This window comes from Mobula hypostoma, chromosome 4 (genome assembly GCF_963921235.1).
Source record: "Mobula hypostoma chromosome 4, sMobHyp1.1, whole genome shotgun sequence".
Taxonomy (NCBI): Eukaryota; Metazoa; Chordata; class Chondrichthyes; order Myliobatiformes; family Myliobatidae; genus Mobula; species Mobula hypostoma.
The window spans coordinates 201,336,134-201,346,341 of NC_086100.1; the positions used below are offsets into that span (position 1 = coordinate 201,336,134).

General features: G+C 44.5%; 1 protein-coding gene across 2 annotated transcripts in view; it reads left to right on the plus strand.

The window, feature by feature from the left end:
* LOC134345892 (disintegrin and metalloproteinase domain-containing protein 12-like) overlaps positions 1-3,230 on the plus strand; it is a 128,678-nt gene extending 125,448 nt beyond the window's left edge. For both annotated transcript variants that reach the window (XM_063047231.1, XM_063047232.1), the window contains exon 21: positions 2,375-3,230. The gene's annotated coding sequence lies outside the window, so the exon portion shown is untranslated. The remainder of the gene's footprint in view (positions 1-2,374) is intronic.
* The last annotated feature ends 6,978 nt before the right edge of the window (positions 3,231-10,208 follow it).

The window sequence follows — 10,208 nt, forward strand, 5'->3', positions numbered from 1 at the left end:
GAGTGACAGAAGAAAGGAATTTATAGACCAGTTGGCCTGACTTTAGTGGTTTTAAATATGTTGGGAGTTCAGGTTTTGAGATAAATTAGGCCAAAGTCAGCATGGTTTCCTTAAGGAGAAATCTTGTCTGGCAAATCTTTTGAAATTTGTTGAGGAAATAAGAAACAAGATGGTGAAGATGTTGTTTGCTTGGAAGTTCAGAAGCTTTTCATTTGGTGATACACATGAGGCTGCTTAACAAGGTAAGAACCCATGGTATTACGGGAAAAATACTAGCATCGATGGAAGACAGGCTGACTGGCAAGGGTCACAAAGTGGGCCTTTTCTGGTTGGCTGCCAGTGACTAGTGGTGTTCCTCAGGGGTTGTTATTGAAACAGCTTATTTTCACATTAGATATCAACAGTGTCAATGACAGAACCGATAACTTTGTAGCCAAGTTGCTCATGATACAAAGAGGGACAGGTTGTGTTGGGGAAGCAGGGAGTCTGCGGAGGACTTGGGCAAATGAGCAGAATGAGTAAAGAATTGGCAGATAAAACATAGTGTTGGGAAGTGTATGGTCATGCGACTCAGTAGAAAGAATAATGGCACAGACTATTTTCTAAACAGGGAGAAAATTCAAAAATCATAGGTGCAAATGGATTTGGGAGTCCTTATGCCTTATGCAGGATTCCCCACAGGTTTACTTGCAGATTGAGTTGGTGATGAAGAAGACAAATGAAAAGTTAGCATTCATTTTGAGAGAACTATTAATATAAGAACAGGGCTGTGATGCTGAGGTTTTATAAGGCACTGGTCAGGCTGTACTTGAAGTATTGTGAGCAGTTTTGGGCTCCTTATCTAAGAAAAGATGTGCTGGCATTGGAGACTGGCCAGTGGAGGTTCACAAGTACGATTCCGGCAAAGAAATGGCTCGTGTATAAGGTGTGTTTGATGGCCCTGGGCCTGTATTCCCTGGAGATTAGAAGAATGGGATCTCATTGAAACCCAAGTTCTAAATAGAGTGGATATGAAGCGGATGTTTCTTATACTGGGGGAGCCTAGGATCAGATGGCACAGAGAAATGTCCATTTTAAAACAGATCAGAAGGAATTTCTTTAGCTAGAGGGTGGTGAATCTGTGGAATTCATTGCTACAGTCGGCTGTGAAGGTCAAGTCACTGAGTATATTTAAGGTGGAGGTTGATAGTTTCTTGGTTTATCAGGGCGTCAAAGATTACAGGGAGGAGGCATGAGAACGGGTTGAGAGGGATTATAAATCTGCCACGATGGAATGGTGAAGCAGACTCAATGTGTTGAGTGGCCTAATTCTGCTCCTATAGTAAATCTTACGGTCTTCAGAGCAGGTGGGAGGGTAAAACCATGGTGCTCATGGGGATAAGCTGTAAAGGTTATCTGGCAAGTGACAGCAGAAAGTATACACAAAAGGATGCAGAAGTTGCAAAATGCAGAGGAGAGTAACGTGGATGGCAGGTCAGGCTGGATGTGTTCGCCATTCCCAGGATGAAAAGGATAAAGGAAAATAAAGCTAAATCAAAATCACAGAGAAATCATTTTACCCAAAGCTTCAGAACTTGATATTGAGTCTAGATGATTGCAAGAGCTCAGTACAGACTGTAACAGAACATAGCTCTGTGGCCTCCCGTACTTTTACAATGAGACCCAACACAAGTTTATGGAATAGCACACAATCTTCCCTCTGGGCACACTGCAGCCTTCTGGACTCAGGAACTTATGAGGACATGTAAAATATGGCTGATTGTAATGTCCATATAGATTGAAGTAAATAAATTGGAAATATATGATAGGTACATAAAATTATGAGAGATATAGATAGGGTAGATAGCCTTTGTATCCCCTCCCCAGGTGAAAATGTCAGATACTAAGAAAAAGTGTGCTGGTATTGGAGACTATCCAGTTGAGATTCACAAGAATGATTCTGGCAAAGAAATGGTTCATGTATAACGTGCATTTGATGACTCTGGGCCTGCATTTTCTGGAGATTAGAAGAATGGGGGAGGGCACAGTTTTAAGGTGCTTGGAGGTAGGTATGGAGGAGATGTCAGGGGTAAGTTTTTTACGCAGAGAGTGGTGAGTGCGTGGAATGGGCTGCCAGCGACAGTGGTGGAGGCAGATACGATAGAGTCTTCTAAGAGATTCCTAGATAGGTACATGGAGCTTAGAAAAATAGAGGGCTATGGGCAACCTGAGGTAATTTCTAAAGTAAGAACATATTTGACACAGCATTGTGGGCCAAAGGGCCTGTATTGTGCTGTAGGTTTTCTTTGTTTCTACTACATTTAAGGTGCGTGTGGGAAGGGAGACTGGGGAGTTTCTTGGATATTTATGAGGCAAATTTTTCTTTTCAACACAGGGAGTGGTGGGTGACTGGAATATGCTGCCAAGGAAAAGCAGTTATCACACGGCACGGCCTCTCCGGTGAATGATATCTGTAATCTGTCAAGTAGGGGACCGTGCACAATTCTGATTTGATGGAGACAGATGTGAGAGTATGGAGGAACATCTGGAAAACTTCTAAAATGCCCGCTTTGCTGCCGCTGCTACTGTGCGGTAACCAGAATCTCCGGAGCAGAAGGCCCCGAATCCTCGGCTTTGCTTGTTTCAGTGGCTGGGGCTAGGTCGAAGACGCTCGGTCCAGGATGGCACTCGGGAGGCTATATCGGAGGGGCTGGTTGGAGGCTCAAAGTTTTCGGTCGGACAGACAGACTCAGTGTTGGCTGTGGTCGGCTGCTTCCAAGGCATTGGGAAGTTGACGGTGCCTGGAGGTTTATGGCAGGGAGTTTCTCCCTTTTGCCGCCTGCTATCGGAGACTCGGGAGTCGATCGACTCGGGGACTTTGAGACTCTTTTTACCGTGCCCATGGTTTGTTCTTCATCAAATTATGGTATTGCTTTGCACTGCTGTAACTATATGTTATAATTATGTGGTTCTGTCAGTGTTAGTCTTTGGTTTGTCCTGTTTTCTGTGATATCACTCCGGAGAAACATTGTATCATTTCTTAATGCATGTATGCATTTCTAAACGACAATAAAAGAGGACTGACTGTTCTTATAATCTAAAAAAAATCAGAGACATTTAGACAGGCACATGAGCAAGTAGGGGATGGTGGGATATAGCCCATGTCCAGACAGATGGGTTGAGCTTAAACTGGCATTTGGTTAAGATGGGCTAAAGGGTTTGTTCCTGTGATGTACTGTTCGATGATCTCTGAGAACAAATAAAAGAGCGCATCAGAAATATTGCATTTTGGAGAACCTGATAGTGTATAGAATGATGATAATCCTCTGTTCACCCCAGACGCTGCAGCCCACCTGCACACTATTTAAACCTACAATGACCGATTAACTTTCCAGGGGGCTAGGAATGTAGTGGCATCTGCTGAGGACTTTGAGGCGAGTGGTCCGGGTTCGAATCTGGCTGGCTTTCCATCTGTGTTGGGTTAAGCACTGAGCTACCAACTTGCCCTCATTAAAAAACAGACAAATGCTAAAGAAACGGCAGGGTTGCTCCCCAATGCGCCTGAAGTCGTGAAGAAGAACAGCAACAATTTCCTGATGACTGATGAATCATACAAGGCCAGGTCTATTTGAAGGGCTAAGGGTTTATTACATATCAGCACTGGGGAGTTGCTAAAAATTTCAAGCAATCGGCTACGTACAAATAATTGATAAATCTACCATTGTCTAATTCTTCCAATTGATATACAAATAATGTTCACAATTAAATGTATATTACATACAGGTGATTTACAAATCACAGGGGCTGTTCTATTTCATGAAATCACAGGCAGTTCTTTTGTCACTCCCTGATGCGAACCAGACACCCTGCTCCCTGTCCCTGAACAAAGTACATATATATCATCATATACAACCCTGAGATTCATTTTCTTGGGGGCAACAATAGAATCAATGAAAACCACACATAGTCCGTGAGCCAGTAGGGTTGGTCGGTACCATCTGAGGGGAATAATGCTCATAGTGATTTTTGGCAATTACACATCTCTAGAGTTGGAAAATATGTGATAGCATTGCACGAGTGGTAGCTTTGTTACTTCAAATAAGTAATCACTTCTTGTATTTATATATTCCATATTAACATCAGTACAGCAGAAAATGTTACCCTACCCCCCAAAAGGTAAAAAACCTCATTTGGAGATATTTCTGAAGTTTTATCAATGTCATGATATTTTCCATTTTGTTGTATCAAATCAAAACAATCTTAAGCTTTTGTCATAGCATATAGAATTACAGTACAATAATTCAAATGGGGGGTTCCACACGGCCATAACCTAGGCCCCATTTGGATGTAAAATGTATATACTTAATCAAGGACTGCTTTCCATACTTTCCTAACCTATTAATAATCATAATAATTTTCTAAGTCTTCCACATCTTCATCTGAACTTCCCACACTCTCTGAGGTGGGTGCCTGGTTCTCACAGTCTGCCAGTCTACACATGTCAGTACACCTGAGGCCATTTGCAACACACATACATTTTGGGAGTGAACATTTTTTTGGACAGTTACAGGCCAGCAGATCCAGGACAGCATCAGGTGCTGGCTAGCCTTCCATCCAGTGCACCACCAACTGTTCAGCTTCCTCTTCTCTCTCCAACTTCCATCCTCTGCCAACAGGGCTCGGCACTTGTGGGTCCTTCTCCAAACACCTTCTCCATATACCAGCCAGGTCGTTGGCTCACTGTGCATGTTTTGTTAAGCAGTCCTTGCATGGTGGGAGTTGATGACTTTCGATTTCACCTTTTTTGGCACAGAAAAGGTGATACCTGAGCTCATTGACCTTGGTGGTCGATGCTTTTGGGGCATACAGGAGACATGTAAATGCCTCCAGTTCGTCCATCAGTTCTGGGGAGAGGTCCCATTCCTGACCCAACTCTAAGAATGTGTCCTGAGTTTCCCTGTTGCTGGTCAGAAGTTTTAGGGCACTTGTCTTCCCTTTGCCTGCAAAAGAGCTTACAGTGTCACATCCTGTATATGAGAACCCTACAAACCTCTATGCCAACAGTGGCAGCAACCTTCCTGATGTCTACAAGCCTTGTACGGGTTCTAGTGCCACACTTCTGGAACAATGGGGCCTCAATCTTGTCACAAAATGCTAAAGATATGATAAAGACATGATACCACATTGGTGGGGCTCATCAGCAAAAATGATGGAACTATGTACAGGGAGGAGGTCAAACACCTAGAGAGCTGGTGCAGGGATAACAACTTGATGCTTAATCTCTCCAAAACCAAGGAGATGATCGTCGATTTCAGACGGTCTCAGCCTGAGCACACAACCCTCAGCATTAGCGGCTCCACAGTGGACAGAGTGGAAAACATCAAGTTCCTTGGGGTGCAGATCTCAGTCAATCTCACCTGGTCCAGGAACACCACTGGGATTGTGAAACGGGCCCAGCAGTGATTGCACTTTCTGAGGAAGCTTAAACAAGCATCACACCCCACTAAAGTCTTAACTACATTTTACAGAGGCGTGGTTGAGAGTGTGCTGACCTTTTCCATCACAACCTGGTACTCCAGCTGCAGTGCTGTCGACAAAAAAGCCTTGCAGAGGGTGGTTAGAGGAGCAGAGAAGGTTATTGGGGTCTCCCTACCTTCTGTCCAAGACCTCTTTCAGAGTCAATGCCTCCAGAAGACACGGTATATCATTAAAGACCACTCACACCCTCTCCATGAACTGTTTGTTCTTCTGCCATCAGGCAAACGTTACAGGAGCATCAAAGCTAAAACCACAAGGCTACTAAACAGCTTCCTCCCACAGGCAGTCAGACTGTTAAATAGCTGCTCCACCTGACTCTGCTTTGGACACTTTTAACTTGCACTGGACAATTATAACTGATTTTAACTGACATGTGGCTGTTGTGTTTTACTATTTATTGTTATGTTTATTATTTAGTGTTGCGTTTGTTATGTTATGATTGCACTGCCCCTGAGAAACGCTGTCTCATTCTGCCCTGCAGAGCTGATGTATGGTTAGAATGACAATAAAGTTTTTTGAATCTTGAAAGACGTCTGTGTCTTCTGAGCAGATCACTACAGATTGGTATCCCTCTCTTGTGGCATGGGTAGCATGGAGAAGTAGGCGGCCATCTGCTTCTTCTTGTTGACACTGAAGAGCTGACACCTCCTCACTGTCTTGAGATTTGATTCTGTAACATTTGTCATTCATTGTTGCATACAGAATCTTCTCCTGTAGCTTTGCTCTGTACTCCACCTTCCTCCATTCACGGACAATGAAGCTAATGAGACTATTTTTGTTACTGACTTTGGTCAGGAAGCTCCTCCACTACCTCACCATCTGTGTGCCTGTGATACCTTGCAACTTGTGACCAGTCTCTTCACCCCGTAGAGATCTTCCACTATTCTTGATAGAGTTCTCTTTGTACGTGTCGAACACAATATCTATTCTGCTACTCTGACTACCTTCCCTCAGAGCCATACCCAGAATTGTTGTGGCAACATCTCTGAAAGTAACTTGATAACCTTTCACTCTTTGGACCAAGTTCATTCCATCAACCACTGTAGCAGAGTTTCCTGGGAGTTGCTCTTCTACTGCTACCTTTTTCAGCAAGGTTGTGGCTAAAGTAGCACTATTTGTCTTTCTCAGCAATCCTTCTGGTGTGGACAAGGCCCAGGGCAATGGTCCAAGGGGATGAGAAAGGATATCCTCCATACGTAGACTGCGCCTTTGTGCCACCACTATGATGCGTCCAGACAAAGACCTGTCTGCTTTCAAGATGATCACCCTCCCATTTGATTTCACTTCTCTCTTCTTACACATATCACTGAATGTTTTCAGCTTGTTGGTTTTCATTGGGTCATGGAATTTCTTTGTTGGTGGGTCTTCATCTAGTCTCTCATCCTTGAAGGTTGTATAACATTGTTCACCAATCTCATATGCCTTCATCAGGTCGGAAGCAATATCCTTGTGGGCTGCCTTTGCCGTAGAGATGCTAATGAGGTCCCGCTTCTCTGCAAATGGATTGACCCATTCATGTATGAGGCTAACCACTGCTGAAACTGCTTCCTCATCTTTCTGGATTCTTGGCCGCTGTAGCTCCGCATGACAAAGCTCTGATTTGTTGCCTTGCACCATCTCCCTTAACTGGAATCCCAGGAATGCACTGTGGTGCTCAGCTGTTATGTAGTAACGCTTGATAGCTCCAGCATTCAGGCTGAACCGTGATGTGCCTCCAGGAGTCTGTGTGTCTTTGTTCACTGTGGATTCAATAGCCTGGTCCACAGGGATCTGCCCAAAGGGGTTGTTACTTGACAGCTGCACTGAGAATTGGCCTGTCTTGAAGGCCTCATACACAGAAGGATTCTTCTCTGGGAGGTTCATCATCTGAGCGAAGTAAGGGGACAAGTACCTGGCATAATTCATCTTATCATAGGCAAAGCACCATGGGATCATGGTTCTTATAGCATGGAGTTGCAACTCCCAGTCCCCCTCACAGAAAGCTACCACCACTGCAAAGCTATCACCATATTTTCGAGCACTAGGGGTGTATACCTTGCCAAAAATCACTATAAGAATTATTCCCACCACCTACCAATAGAGATGAACCCAAATCAATTCAATGAATGGAACAAGATGCTATCAAGATATATATGGCAAGGTAAAAGGCCCAGGGTTCATCTCAAAACTTTGCAATTAGCCAAGGAAAAGGGGGGATGGCCCTACCTTCTCTTAGAGATTATTATTTTGCAGCACAGTTGAGAGCTATAGCACTAGAACTAGTACTAGGTAATGAACCGGGTCAGGTCACAGATCTCTCAGTGGGTGAGCATCTGGGGGACAGTGACCACTGCTCCCTGGCCTTCAGCATTATCATGGAAATGGATAGAATCAGAGAGGACAGGAAATTTTTTAATTGGGGAAGGGCAAATTATGAGGCTATAAGGCTAGAACTTGCGGGTGTGAATTGGGATGATGTTTTTGCAGGGAAATGTACAATGGACATGTGGTCGATGTTTAGAGATCTCTTGCAGGATGTTAGGGATAAATTTGTCCCGGTGAGGAAGATAAAGAATGGTAGGGTGAAGGAACCATGGGTGACAAGTGAGGTGGAAAATCTAGTCAGGAGGAAGAAGGCAGCATACATGAGGTTTAGGAAGCAAGGATCAGATGGGTCTATTGAGGAATATAGGGAAGCAAGAAAGGAGCTTAAGAAGGGGCTGAGAAAAGCAAGAAGGGGGCATGAGAAGGCCTTGGCGAGTAGGGTAAAGGAAAACCCCAAGGCATTCTTCAATTATGTGAAGAAAAAAGGATGACAGGATTGAAAGTAGGACCGATTAGAGATAAAGGTGGGAAGATGTGCCTGGAGGCTGTAGAGGTGAGCGAGGTCCTCAATGAATACTTCTCTTCAGTATTCACCAATGAGAGGGAACTTGATGATGGTGAGGACAATATGACTGAGGTTGATGTTCTGGAGCATGTTGATATGAAGGGAGAGGAGGTGTTGGAGTTGTTAAAATACAATAGGACGGATAAGTCCCCAGGGCCTGATGGAATATTCCCCAGGCTGCTCTATGAGGCGAGGGAAGAGATTGCTGAGGCTCTGGCTAGGATCTTTATGTCCTCGTTGTCCACAGGAATGGTACCGGAGGACTGGAGGGAGGCGAATGTTGTCCCCTTGTTCAAAAAAGGTAGTAGGGATAGTCCGGGTAATTATAGACTAATGAGCCTTATGTCTGTGGTGGGAAAGCTGTTGGAAAAGATTTTTAGAGACAGGATCTCTGGGCATTTAGAGAATCATGGTCTGATCAGGGACAGTCAGCATGGCTTTGTGAAGGGCAGATCGTGTCTAACAAGCCTGATAGAGTTCTTTGAGGAGGCGACCAGGCATATAGATGAGGGTAGTGTAGTGGATGTGATCTATATGGATTTTAGTAAAGCATTTGACAAGGTTCCACATGATAGGCTTATTCAGAAAGTCAGAAGGCATGGGATCAAGGGAAGTTTGGCCAGGTGGATTCAGAATTGGCTTGCCAGCAGAAGGCAGAGGGTCGTAGTGGAGGGTGTACACTCAGATTGGAGGATTGTGACTAGTGGTGTCCCACAAGGATCTGTTCTGGGACCTCTACTTATCGTGATTTTTATTAACGACCTGGATGTGGGGGTAGAAGGGTGTGTTGGCAAGTTTGCAGACAACACAAAGGTTGGTGGTGTTGTAGATAGTGTAGAGGATTGTCAAAGATTGCAGAGAGACATTGATAGGATGCAGAAGTGGGCTGAGAAGTGGCAGATGGAGTTCAACCCGGAGAAGTCTGAGGTGGTACACTTTGGAAGGACAAACTCCAAGGCAGAGTACAAAGTAAATGGCAGGATACTTCGTAGTGTGGAGCAGCAGAGGGATCTGGGGGTACATGTCCACAGATCCCTGGAAGTTGCCTCACAGGTGGATAGGGTAGTTAAGAAAGCTTATGGAGTGTTAGCTTTCATAAGTCGAGGGATAGAGTTTAAGAATCGCGATGTAATGATGCAGCTCTATAAAACTCTGGTTAGGCCACACTTGGAGTACTGTGTCCAGTTCTGGTCGCCTCACTATAGGAAGGATGTGGAAGCATCGGAAAGGGTACAGAGGAGATTTACCAGGATGCTGTCTGGTTTAGAGAGTATGCATTATGATCAGAGATTAAGGGAGCTAGGACTTTACTCTTTGGAGAGAAGGAGGATGAGAGGAGACATGATAGAGGTGTACAAGATAATAAGAGGAATAGATAGAGTGGATAGCCAGCGCCTCTTCCCCAGGGCACCACTGCTCAATACAAGAGGACATGGCTTTAAGGTAAGGGGTGGGAAGTTCAAGGGGGATATTAGAGGAAGGTTTTTTACCCAGAGAGCGGTTGGTGCGTGGAATGCACTGCCTGAGTCAGTGGTGGAGGCAGATACACTAGTGAAGTTTAAGAGACTACTGGACAGGTATATGGAGGAAGTTAAGGTGGGGGCTTATATGGAAGGCAAGGTTTGAGGGTTGGCACAACATTGTGGGCTGAAGGGCCTGTACTGTGCTGTACTATTCTATGTTCTATGTCATATCTTCTATGTTCTATGATATGCTGGTGCAACTCATCATATGACGCTCAATGGAAAAACATTGAGGAGAGGAAACTTCCCATCCCCACACAGGCAATCTTGGCTGATAATAACCTACAAAATTACATAAG